This window comes from Agelaius phoeniceus, chromosome 3 (assembly GCF_051311805.1).
Source record: "Agelaius phoeniceus isolate bAgePho1 chromosome 3, bAgePho1.hap1, whole genome shotgun sequence".
Lineage (NCBI taxonomy): Eukaryota > Metazoa > Chordata > Aves > Passeriformes > Icteridae > Agelaius > Agelaius phoeniceus.
In genome coordinates, this window is record NC_135267.1 from 115,764,179 (window position 1) to 115,777,914 (window position 13,736).

General features: G+C 41.2%; 1 protein-coding gene across 11 annotated transcripts in view; it reads left to right on the forward strand.

The window, feature by feature from the left end:
• The window catches only part of PLCB4 (phospholipase C beta 4), a 177,609-nt gene that overhangs the window by 21,979 nt on the left and 141,894 nt on the right, over positions 1-13,736 (forward strand). The window contains exon 1 of one of the 11 annotated variants that reach the window (XM_077176294.1): positions 8,214-8,230. The exons of the other annotated variants lie outside the window; for them this stretch is intronic. The gene's annotated coding sequence lies outside the window, so the exon portion shown is untranslated. Of the gene's footprint in view, positions 1-8,213; positions 8,231-13,736 lie in introns of those variants that run through there. 11 annotated transcript variants of the gene reach the window in all.

Genomic DNA, 13,736 nt, shown 5'->3' on the forward strand with positions numbered 1-13,736 from the left:
GGAGAGCATTAGTCATGTTATTGAATAATCAGGAGCTGCAGGAACTTTGACCCCTCTCCTAGTCTGAAAGAGATTGAGCTGAAGAGAAAACTAGCCAAAGAAAACCCTTTTATTTAAAGGTGCTTTCCAGAACTGTGGAAAGGAGACAGGGCTGGATCCCTGATCAAGTTTGTAGTGTGAAACTGGGCATGATGTTCACTAGGCATTCCTGATTGGAATAATAATTAAAACAATGTACTGTTCCTTGCAGTTAGCTCATTGATTTTATTCATCAACACTTCACAGTTGATTTTTATGGAGGTGAATTAGGATCCCTGTGGTATATTTACAGAATTGCAGACCTTTCATGTGAAGGACAGAGTGTCTGAATATTTGGCATGTGCACTTTTGATTAAATTACCTGTGCTCCTGTGGGTACTTGTGTGTCACTGTACTCAATCTCTGAGCTGGGGAGCTGAGAGCAGCATTCCTTGGCCAAACCTTGATGGAGTTCCCTCGGTGTAATCTGCCTGCTGCAATCACAGAAACATTTTGCATTTTGTTTTTCTTGTGCCAGGGTGGGACTCACACCTGCTGAGCATAATTTAGGAGGAGTTTTAGTCCCAAACTATTTGCTGCCTGCTCATTGTAAGGGGCATGGTAACTAGTCCCAAATGGAAGTGACACTTTATAGGGGAGAGAATAAAGGAAAGCTGCCCTTCTTGTTAGAGACCAAAGCCATTTGCTCAGATTGCTGTTGTCAAAATAAAGAGGTTTTCACTCCCTTTTCACAGCTTTAGGCTGTGTCTCCACTGGATATCTTCTTACTGTTCCTGAAAACACAGCAATTAACATTTTGTGGGGCTATTTTCTACTTGAGCTGGATTTTGCATCCATTTTAGCCATGAATCCCCCAACTGTTCTCCTAATCAGGTCCATTGAATCCTACAGCCTATCTGATTCTTTTCCCATGTTATCTCTGTTTTCTGGAAATTGAGTCCTTATGGGCCTAAAAACTTATCTGCTGTTCATAAGCAACATGTATAGCTCACTAAGGTGGGGTATGCTCTGAGTTTCCCCTCAGATGGCCAATGTTTTCTTTATAATAAAGTTCTCTTATTCTTAGCACATTTCTAGGTCAGGAATGCTTAAAATATCTTTGGTCATTAAAACTTGGAGTCAACAGTATAAAACAAAAATAGAGAGGCAAAAGAAAAATAAATGAAGCTTACTGCATCCAGATGAAGTATTGTTTTCCAAATATTCCCTGCTGCTTGTGATCATGTTGTTGTCTTTGTGCTTTCCTTTGGGAGACTGTCCTGTTTAATTACAGCAAAATCCAGCATTGTGCAGACATTTATGTGAGAGAGGTGAGCATGGAAGGAGCAGAAAATGTATGTAGTGGCAAAGGTCTCAGCCTGAGCAAGATTGTTGGTTTGGAGAGGAGGCAGAGCCCTGGGAGCTCAAAGCAGGTGATAACAAAAGCATACTGATAATTATGGCAGTGTGACTGTCTCTGAAGTTTCCTGTACATTTAAACTGACACTTGTGATAAAGAAAACAGAGGCTGGGAGTGAGAAAGAGACTAATTTCTTGTTCCTGGATGCTCGTTCACACCAAAAACCGTGTGAGGAGTGAATCAGGGGCTGAGCTGGCCCAAAAGCAGCCCTGATACATAACATTCTAAAAGGTCATTTCTGGGCTGGAGGAGAGAAGGCTCCAGGGGATCTTACTGCCACCTTTCAATATTTAGGAGGGTCTTGAAGATGAAGACAAACTTTTTAGTAGGGTCTTGTGACAGGACAAATGGCTTTAAATTGAAACTGGATTTATTTAAGGGAGACATAAGGGAAAAATTTTTTACAATGAGGATGGTGAAAAAGCCAGAACAGGTTTCCCAGTTAGGTTGTGGGTGCCCCATCCCTGGAAACATTCAAGGTTTAGCTGGGTTGGTCTCTGAGCAACCTGGTCTAGTTGAAGATGTCTCTGTTCATTGCAGGACTAGATGGCATTGAAAGGCTCTTTCCAGCCAAAAGTATTCCATAATTCTGGGATTTTTTTTTTTTAATCTGAGTCAGTTTTCATTTTTTCTGCCAGAACAAAAGTTAATGGTGAAAGAATGAGTGACTGGTGGACTTCTGGAGAGGATTCCAAAGTTTACCAGACTGCTGCCTCAAACTGGTCTGTGGTAGGTCTGTCTGAAACCTGAATCATCAGACATTCTAATGCAGAAAAAAGGAGAAAACAAATCTTGGCTCCTGTAAATTTTAGTTGTTTATGGTAAGAGTTGTCTTAGGCTGAGAAAGGTTGTTTTCTTTGTCCACGTATTTCTTTAAATGACTGCCTTGTAAAACTGTCCCCGAAGATTTATCTGCCATTCCCCAGGAAGGAGAGACTATTTGCTGTTTTTTGAAAAGATTATATAAAGAACTAAGTCATAGCATTGTTTTATTCAAAATTTCTATTTCATCAATGCCTGAAGTTAAACCTTCTTTTAAAATGTGTGAAGACCTGATTTTGAATCCAGAAGTGCAGAGTATGGGAAGAGCAGGTCAGAAAACAAGAGGCACAGAGTGGCACCGTGTACTGTTTGGCCTCAATAAAACCTGAAGGAGGTGAGGTTCTTGCAAACCATTTTGTTCTGTGCAGGTTCAGCTCTCTAACACATATTGGGGCTCTTTATGGCTTCTCCTCTCCCCCTTCTTTTCTGTTTTCTGGGTGTTTCCTTAGTGCATGGTATTGGATCCAGGGGCAAAGCAGAGCACAAGAGTCTGCTGTAGTTATCCCGAGGAGAGTGTGCAATGGAGAGAGTGCAGTAGGAGGGAGTGGAGGAAGGAAACTCTTCCCTTTTGTGTTTCTCAGCCTGCCCAAAGCTGGCATGACTCGGTGCCAGAGCTGGAGGGCAGAGACCTGAGTGACCCAAGGGAAACCACCGCAGACACATTCGTGGGATTTTTGCCATTGACTTCACCTGATGCCAATTATGTGAGAAATGGAGAGTGAAAGAATTAGCAGGATGATCTGGAAAGTACGGGGAGAGCTGAGAGATAAAGGCAGCAAAGTAGCAAAAGTGGGAAATGTCATCATAAAACTGTCAGATACAGGAAATACCTACGTGGTGGGAAAGAAAGAGAGAGGTCGTGCACAGCTGAGTTTGGACAAAATGTTTTATTCATTTCTGACTCTCTTCTCCTGTTGAAACTATCTGCCAAGACCTACTATTGATACAGCAAGATTACTGACCTGTTGGATACTCTCTTTTAACCTGATGTGTCTCCTTCTGTCGCATGAATAGCACATTCATCTTTAACCCTTACTGTTTTCTGGCAAAGCCAAAAAGGAAAATTACTAAATTATTGCCAAAAAACGCATTGTGTTTTTAAAGGAATTTTCTTTTCTTTTCTTCCAGTACTTTAAACTACTTTAAACTGTAAAATTATGGAAAATTCTCTGACTGCTTTTGTGATCTCTGTAGGGGGATAGAATATAAGAAAATAGTGCAGAAAGTAATCTCACCCCTAAGGAGTTGCAGCTGGGCCAATTATCAAAGATTAGGAGCAGGCCTGACTTTAACAGGCCACAGGTGTAACCAGTGAGCAGAAGAGTGCTATAAACCAATGGGGTGGGTGGGTGAGGAGGGAACTGGAGTCAGTTGGGTGCTTTGTGAAGAGGAAAGGGTCAGTGCTCTGAGGGGCTGCCCATGAGAAACACCAGGAAGGTCTGGAACTCTTGTGATAAGGAGACAGCAGCATGGAACCCCTGCAATGAGATGGTAATAATATGGAGGAGCAGTATTTGGTTGAATGTAAAAAAAAATCTGTAAACAGATGCTAATCAAAGGCAAAACTTCTCAGTATTGTCTGGCTTTCCCAGAGCTTGCTTTTGTTCTACTGTTTGTATCTAATCTGTTGTAATTTTGCTCTTAAAAGGAGTGTTGCAGTGGAGAGCAGGGAGTGTGTGTGTGATGGAGTCTGCCCACTGCAGCTGCTTACCCAAACTAATCCCTTTTGATCACAGTACCTGTGGAAACTGTGGCCTGAGAAGGTGGCACGTGCTGTTCCACATCAGAATCATTTCTTGGAGGCAATGGAAATACCTGTGGCAAATTGAATTGACATTCAAAACTTCATTTATAATCGTGGTTATTATGATTTCCTCTTTCTCTGTGTACATATTTGGGATCTGCTAAGTGTAAATTTTCCACGCTCGACAGGTTGCTTAAGCCAGAAAAGTAGGAAATAACTCCCAAAAGAACTGCTGCCGGATCTCTGAGGCACGTATTGAGCTGTTTGAGCTGAAACACAGTGTGTGAGAGGTGCTGTGCCAAGTTTTGAAAGGTACAGTATGTGGAGTGATGAGACTGCTGTCTCGTTATTTTCTGTACCCAAAGGGTAGAGACAGACAAACAGGGAATGTTGTTTATTGCTTAACGACACACCTGCCACTTTTCAGTTATTTATATTTTAGCTGTTGTTTCTTCCCCTCAAAACTAATGAGACTTGGTAAACATAGGAATGAAAAGTAGCAAGCAAATCTACTTCAATTTCATAGCTGCACTTTTTGCTCTGTGACCGGTACCAGGCTGAGAACTCAGATCAGAAACACAATCATTTGCAGTTAGCAAATGGGAGGACATCTCTGGGGCAGCTGTAGATACTGCAGGTATTTCTTGTGCTGAGGTATGCACTGCTTTTTCAAGATCTGCAGCACCCCCTTCTTAGGCATTTGTACATTTTTGTACTCTTGGGAGACTTTGACCGTTTGTGCTTGGTTTGCAGTGGGTGTGTTTGTAAATGACCTCACTCACCTCTTTATATCAGATGGTCCCACGTGTGTATCCAGCTCCTGGTCGTGAACATTTGGCCACACAACTCTGTCTACAAGTCTTTTGGGTCTGTCTGTCTGAAAACCAGCAGGATTCCTTTTTTCTCTGCAGGCCTTTATGGTCTGCTTTTGTGCCACAGATGTAGCGAGCAGCTAGCTAGATATTCTGAAAAATCAAAAAAATAAACTTCTGTGGTTTAAAATTATTTTTCTTTTGGCCCATGTCTTAATTGAACAATTTGTTGCCTGGATTCTACAGAATCTTTTTTTCTTGTTGTGTTTAAACACAGTTGGTGAACTGGGAAGCTTACTCTTTTAAAATAGAAAGCAGTTTGAGGCTGTTTCCAGGTGCACATTTTGAAGGAAATCAGAGGCTTTCCTCTGCTCATCACTGACGTATCAGCATGGAGGCTCTTTATTGTCACATAATGTGCAGTCAGTTTTTTCATTGTTAATACTCCTCTGTGTTAGTTTGCCCTGAATGTGCTGTGAAAGTGATGGAATATTGGTGGGAGGGCGGGTGTCCTGTCCTCTGCCCAGTGAGTGTGTTCAGCAGTTTTGGCTTGGCTGTGCTTTCCCTGTCCCTTCTGTTCCTGGCACTTCCCAGGAGCTGGCAGAGGTGACCCAGGAGAGCAGGAGATGATGCCATTGAAGGCACTGCCTGTGGTACTGCAGCAGAAGGTGCTGGAGTCAATATCATAAACCCAAACCCTCTGACAGTTTACTGCTTATCTTTCCTCTGCCTTTTTTTTTCTTTAAGAACTGTGTCCAGAACATGAGGTTTGTTTCCTTATCTTGAGTATTTTTGTTAGCACTTGATGTGACTTGATGTAAACAGTGTGAATTCGAGTCAAGTGGTTAAATGTTAAAACAGCTTCCCACATGTGTTGGTTTACTGCCAGGGAAAGAAATACAGCAGAAATGCTGTATTTAACCACTAATCAAACATTTGTTATTGTTGAAAGAATGATCTGACAAGGATGGAGCTGGACTAAAATGTACAGGTTGTATTTCATGGAAGGGGAAAGCTTTATTAATATTTGAAGAATGGCTTTAATTAGTCTGACTGTTGGTAGGTGTGTTCATTTTCTCAATGTACATCTGATATAGCATTTTTCACCAACTTATAATTGGCAGTTTCCCATAGGAAATAATCATTATTGGTATTATAAAAGTACTTTGTATCTATCACATTTGGGAAATGAAAGTTTTGCAAAGGTCAGAATAAAGTGTGCCCCCAATTATGCTAATAACTCATACCACAAATGATCCACTAGAAGGTTTAATAGCTTGGTAGTCCTCCTTAGATTTTCTGAGAACAGGAAGAATTAATATTACATTTTGACACTTTACAGAAAGGTGAAAAAAGTAATCTTCCTTCTCTCTAGCTTTGGAAGTTTGTACCTGAACTCTCTCAGTTGCTTGAAGATCTTGAAATGTTGGGTGGGTTTCAGTTAGGATTTCTAGGTGTTTTTATTAAGAATTCTTTTTAAAAGCATTTTGTTCCTCTTCACACTTTTTAAAAGTCATTACTTTTTCTTTTTTAATGATCCCATGGTTGCATGGTATGTAGCATGTTCTGACATTTGGAGTTATCTCTAAGTTTTATTTGGAATTTGACAATAAAGTCCAATCGACTGATTCTTTTGCTAGATTGCTGAAGTAATTTAAATTAATAACTTGGTATCAAATATTAAAAGTTATTTAAAGACCTCTTCAAAATGAAAATTTTACTGCAAACTAAATTTTAAGTTTGCTTTTCACCTCCCAAAAAGAAAAAGAAAATCCGTAGCTTCCTTTGAGGGGTGTTGCACATCTGTACTCAACATGAAAGATTGGAGTAGCTAAGCCATCCAGAGGTTTTCCAAGTGTCACAACAAATCTTCAGGATAGAATTAGAAATTATTGGATACTGGGTTTTCTTGTGTAGCATATCCACCAGAGAGATTTCCTTAGAGCCAGAGTCCGTGTTGCTTGAAATGGCTTCTTCTGTTTGTCATTTTGTGGCTGAAACATTACTAAAAGGCTAGATGGGAAGATTTACTCCGGAGAGTGATTATCCTAATAGTGCCACGGTTCCTGGGCATCTCCTGAGTTGTTAAAGAACCCATCAGGAGAGCAGTCTGAGAGCTAACATTTGCAAATGTCTGCAAATTGAGTTATAAATGTCTCTGGTAAACAAAATGTTTGCTACACTGTCAGCTCCACTCCGAGGTCTGGCTGTGCCAGGTACCTGCGGTTTGTAAGATACTTTGGGAAAATATAAAAGCTCAGATATAAAAAAAAATAGCTCAGATTCATTCATCTCACGGGGTTTTTAAGTGTAGAAACATTTTTCCTTGCATTCTTTACTTGAAACTCTTGTCCCTTTTCCTGTGTTTCTGTAAGCTTTACTTAACCAGAGATGCAGATGGTTTATTGCTCCTTTTAGAGGAGCTGTAAATGGGGAATATTGACAAGTCTGGCACTGAAACAGGAGGCTGTTAGAAATTTGCTTACCCTGATTTGATGGGCTGCACTGGGAGAGCTGCTGCTTCTGCTTCACTGGAGGTGTTGTTTTGCTGCTTGCAGAGATCAGGGCTGTAGCAGGACTGCCTTCATAAAACGTCTCTCACAGAAATGTTCCTTGAGGACAATTCTTCAGGCAGCATCGCCAGCAAGGCCTTTCTTGCACAAACATTTCTGTTTTGAGCGTGTTCTGGTGCAGTTGGCCACATGTGTAAATAAAGAGAAGGATGGGAGCAGGCTGTTGGTAGAATTTAAACTTGGTTTTGTCCTCCTGGGAATAGTTTTTTCTGTTTTGGCATTTCTTTATTTTTCCATTGTCAGTTGTGATAAATGCCTGATGCTAAGTGCAGAGACTCTTGGTCTTGGCTGGTTTTTTATACTCAAGTTCTCTCCACAGACAAATTACTCTTCTTCAGCTTAAACACCTCAGTTCAGTAAAGGGACATTATTAACTCCAGTCAAGCTGGTTTTACCTAGGAGATTATTTCTATGCAAATGCTGTGAGGAAGGGATAAAGGCAAATTTGCCAAAGCTACCTGGTGAAGCTCATGCACGTGATTCCATGAAGGATTCTGTTTTTCATAGCCTACTACAGACTGCATGGCACAGTCCAAAACATGTTTTCCAGAGCAAATCCTGATTTTTGAGCATGGGGCACACAAAAGAAGGTGAAATTAGGGTCCAAAAGTAATTTTATTTAGCATATGTAGTGAAGTACATGGCAGTATTTATATTGGATTAGGTGTGCACTGCACTCCTTTCTCGACTATGGTTTCATTAAATGTTCAAAATGGTGTGGATTTTATTCCATAGCTGTGTGAACAATTAAATCCTCTGAAATTTTTCTGACTGTCCTAATTTTTTTTCTTCCATCTGAAGCTTTGCTAATGGAGGTCTCATCACTCTGCCAGAGAGTCAGGTATGTCTCCTGATGGTACTTGTGCTTTTAGACCAATGGGGACAAAGTGATCCAGTTTTTCCTTCCTTCCAGGTACAATTATGGGTCTCAATATAATAAAAATAAAATGATTGAATATCTACAGAGGTTCATATGGCATATTTTCCATTTATTTTAAGTTGGGAAGCTAAAATATCTTAATTGACAATCCCATAAGGTTTATTTTTTATGAGCTCTCTTTTCTCTCTGCGGTTTTACGTTTTCAGGGTATTGCTAATTCTGTAAATTTAGCTATCAGAGTATTGTAATTTAAGGCCAAATCCTTCTCACAGTTGAAAGAAAAAAATTGTATTGGTTTTATTGGAATAGAATCAGATTTAAGGGGCAGAGCCTGAATAGTTTTTAATTATTCTAATCCCTGGACAGCTTTTCAGCCAGGACACTTCACAGGCACTAATAACATTTTATATCAGTTGAGTTTCCCCTGATGTAAAATAGAAAGATCATGAGTTTGCTGTATAGCTTGCTAACATCAGTGGGACCAGTTTTTCCAGCTGTATGACCAGGCTCTAAGAAAGAAGCTGTATAAATTTGTATTGTGGTGCTTTTGTGGAGTTTTTTACTTGTTTTTCTTTTGACCTTTCTTTCCCATGGGTCACTTCAGTTTATTAACTTAGTTGGCAACTGTTGATAGGATCAGGTCTTTTCACAAAGTCTTGCAGCTCCTGTGGCAGGTTGTGGTTGAAATGCTTTATTTGGGTGCTTGAGTGTCTCATGTTCATATCTTGCACTGATGTAGGAAGGCAGAGCATCAGAAAAGTGATGCTGGTCAATCACAGCAGTGATTTTCTTCTCAACAAGCAGTTCATTCTTTAACCAGGCAAGTGTTGCCATTCCCACTCCAGCTGTACTCAGCAATTTCAAAAAGTGGCAAGGTTTTGTTTGTCAATCAGCAAACAAGCATGAAAAGAAAAACTGTGGTGGAGCACAGGACTGTGGTAATGGGTCGGGGGTTTGTGTGACTCTAACATGCCAAATTACAATTCCATTTCTTGAAAGATCTAAAGAAATGTGTCTCAGGGGCTTACCTTGAATTAGCATGGTTGCAGATAGTCTTGCCTGTTCTCCATTTGGCTTGAAAGAGAAGAAATATTTATAGTCTGCTTTTGTTTAAGAGAACCCTTAATTTGCCCTGTAACAGAAAACAGCAATAATTGAGGAAGCTGGTTTAGGTCCTCTTGTTAGGTGGCAGAGGAGATTTTGTCCCTTTCCATGCATGTGCAGAAGGACACAGGGAAGTTCCTCCCCTGTGGCTTCTCTAATGAGCTCTAACACAAAGCTAAGCAGGTTAGCATTTCTGCACCCTGTTCAACTAAGGAAATCATGTGGTCACTTCTTTTTACCCTATTCTGCTTTTAGCAGGGGGTACAAAAGTGAATGATGTACTTCCTTGCTGCTGTGAGAACAGATGAAATTCCTGATCTTCCTTTAGCGTGAATGGGAGCATTGCTCTCCTAGTTTGGGATGCCAGAATTTCACCAGCTGTGCCCACTGGCTGCAGAAGTTAGAACTAATTAAAAGCTAATTCTAGGTTGCCACTGGACTGATGCTGCTGGGAGTAGATGCTGGCCTTGCCATGGATAATGTGCTTTCCATCACAAGTGGGTTCTTCTCTCTTGCTGTTGCTGCCCGGGGCGCTGCTCAGCCCTGTGCAGTGAGGTGCTCTCCATGCTGTATCCATTTGCTTTTGCCATGATGGGAGATGTTACAGGCCACTCCCAGGGGACAGTGAGTTAGAGCATTCCTGCAGAATTGCTGAATAACAGGGTAGAGCAGTGTGTAGATAAACATCTTTTGGAGCCACTGGGGTAGATGTGTTGGACCACAACAGTCAGTGTTCAGAACTAAATTAAAGGTCAGCAAAACACAGAGCTCCTTCAAGAGTCCAAAGCACCACGTGTGTCTGACTGTGTTTTGTTTCTGGAGACATAAAAAGAGATGTTCCACACCCAGAAAAGTAGCAAAGAAACAGCATTTGCCATGCCATCTAAAGGGTGTGAAAGGGAAACCCATCTATCTTATACCCCTAATTTTGATTTTTGTGCTGATATTCAACATACAAGTGGTTATGATGTAAAATCGAACCATGGCATGTACCATGTTGTGCAGAGGAAGGAAATAGATTTTTTAAAAATTTTTTTGCTGCTAATGATTAATGTTTCTTAAAAATAACTCAAACCAGGACACATCAAACCTAAAATGGTGAGCTTGGAATCTCTGTGTGGGCTGTCTGAGTCCAGCTCCTGTCTCACAGTAGGCCCATGTATGTGTATGATAGGTAAGGAAGGGCTGAAAATGGAACTGCTGCATCCTTCTTGATGGAAGGAGTGAATGCTGCTCTGCAAAGACTCTTTGTGTAGATCATAGCCAGAAAAATGTCACGTGGTGTTAAATGTGTGTGTGTATGTGTATATATATATGTATAAATGTGTTTGTGACCCATGATCTGTTTTTATCTCAAGTCCACAGCATGTCAGACATGCATCTGAGTTTTGTGTGTGGATAAGAGCCCTGGGGGTTATTGTGGTGCTCCTACCATTTCCTTTGCTCTTTCTCTCTTTGCTGACAGATGCAAACATCTCGTTCTTCTTCCCTCAGTTTCCCCTTTCTCCTACAGCACATCAAAGAATAGGATGTGCCCTTTCCACAAAGGCTCCTTGGATAATGTGAAGCTGAAGGATATTTAGTAACCAAAGAGGAAAAGCTGGAAAGTTTTAATTCAAATAGTCTTTGGCTAATATGGAAGAAAATGTGTAGTGCAGGCTTATCTAACAGAAGGAGCTGTGCTGGTCAGTTGTTGCATAAAGGGAGTGTGACTCAGTGGCTGATGCTTTCCACAGTATTTCACTAGTTCCAAGGTATGATTTCTTGAGAAGTTCATTTGGCAGCACTTAAAAATTCTCCCTTATAATGCAGGAGAAGACACAAGTCTGTTGTAGGCTGGCCATAAGGTTTGTTGTACACTTTTCATTTAGAAAGAAATGTAAATCTGTCTGATTCTATAAAAATCAACTTTGTGTCATGTAAGCTGTTCCCTGTTTGGTGTGGATGGAAAATTCTCAGTCAGTGGCAGGTAAGGTCAGCATGAACACAGCCTGCTCCCTAAATCATTTATCACTGGTGTGGCGTTTAGTTCTGTACTAAAAAATAAACAGGCGCATTCCTTTTTTGTTTACATGGAGATTTAGAAATAGTTATATTGCCCTTCATTCTTCTAGGTTTTATTAGAAAAGACATTGAAGACAAATAGAACAGTGACAAAGCTAATAATAGGTCTTTTATGGAATGTGACTTATTTTGCCAAACTAGAGCATTTTTACATCCTTGTGCTTTTAGGCTGACTTTTCTGTAAAAGGGAGGAAAGGGCAGTACAGAGATTTGATTTAGATTTTATTTCAGCCATGTGAGCTGCATGTATAGTTTTTGTCTTCTTAGATTACTCTTTTTTAGAATTGAGATAAACTGCTGTTTCTGCTTTGCTTTCAGTCATGAAACATCCCTAGCCATGTTCTGTCCAGTTTGCATATTTGCTTTCTCAGAATGTGTGTATGTACTCACCTGCAGTTGCAGTTCTCATATCAGGTGTCAGAATGGACTTGGGCATCCTGTAAATCAACAGGCAAAATGCTGGAGCCTCAGGAGCTGGGAGTGGGGCCCATTAGTGCATGCTGCTTTACCCTACCGGGTTTGCTTTGTTTGGTTTAGAGCCTCACTTGCATGGTGCTCACATTGTGTCTAGGAGCAATGTCACACACAGCTATTTGCCCAAGTAATTTTTAGGACAGAGCACTTCCAAGGGCAGGATGGCAGCTCTTATCTTCAGAGTCCCTCCAGTGCTCCTGGCACAACAGGAACGTGGGGCTGGCTCTGAATAACTGAATGGCAGCAATTAAACTGTTATTAAAATAGGAAGCTACTGTCACTGTGTTTTCTGCTCATTGTCTCTGTTCTAGCTGTTGTTCCTAAAAGTAGTGCTCCTGTCTGAAAGCTGAATCTCTGTTGCTTCCTTCTGCATTATATTTCATCCCACACAGTAGTGGCATCCCACAAATGATAATTGCCATAGGTAGAAATAGTCTGCAGCAATAATAAGCACCAAGACACTCCTTCCCAGCCTATGCAGCTCTTTGGAAGTCCTTGCAGTGTGGTTCTGGATTGCCTTCCTCATCCTCTCGTGAAGGAGGGATTCACCTTTTCAAATATAGAGCAGTAACCTTCTTCTCCCTCCTCCCACTTCTCTCAATTATCAGGTGTGCAGTATATCTAATTTTAAATTAACTTGTCACCCTACATCCCATCTGTAGGGGTTTACAATTTTAAACCAATTGCCTTTGAGGTGACTTTATATACTGTTCCATTAACATATACATATCAATTCTAGGGCACTTGCAGACTGCTGAATAAAATCCCCTCTTGAGCAACACATCTTCAGGGAGAAGAAGTAGCTTGCACTTGATTTGCTGTCAAATGAGAGCTGTGATATGTCAAAACCTAACACTGAGCAGGGTGGTTGAATGAATTGAGTAATTGTTTTAATACAAGACAATTTAGGGTAGTCTTAGTCTAGATGCTAAGTAAAAGATGGATTTTTTCTTATCTTGGTAGTGTTGCATTATCTATGGATATTGTGGTACAATGTAGGAGAGAGTGAAACTATACGTGCTGAATTTGTGAGTACATGCATGACCACCCAAGGTATTGAGCTGTTCATGAAAGCATTTTTACATTCCTTTTATTACAAAATTACATAAATAAAATGGTGGGAGCTTAGATTGTATATGGGGCCGTTAAACCCCTCGGTTTTGTGTTGTGTGTCACGTTGTTATCAGTGGCAGGATTCAGAGTGTGACACTGCTGGAAGGGCACTATTCCCACTTGGCTCCTGGTCCAGAGGCTGCTGTCACCTCAGGCAGGGAGGAGCTTTCTGTGTCTGGAAAGAGCACGGTTCCATTTTATACTGCAGTCCAAAGTCTGTGCTTCACTCTTTATCCTGGGGAAAACAGCCTTAGTGGTGTGATACAGAAAAGTCACTTCCTTGGGAAAAGACATTTTTCTTCCCTTTTCATGCTGCTGCAGCTGTGTTCCTGCCAGCAAAGATGAAGGGATCTGGCTTTCCAGAGGTTGTGACACAGCTGATGGTTTCTTTTAGAGAAAGGAGAGCCTCCCTTGCACTGAGACACGAGTAACAAGTACCAGAAATCAGCAGGGCTCTAGCCCAGTGCCATTAGCCTGCACCAGCTGGCCCTGGCAGGCTCCCTTCCAAAGGAAAGGCAGCTCAGAGCTGGGGGTCACTGGGAAACAGCAGCCAGGAGTCAGGAACTGCCCCAGAGGCAAAGAGAAGGCGATCCAGGGGGAAGGCTGGGAGGAGATGAAAGAGGCTGCCAGGGTGAAGGCGAGGGGTGATGGCAGCTCTGTCAAAAACCTGTGTGTTTGGGCAGGAAGAGACCAGGGTTATTTACCCCAGCGT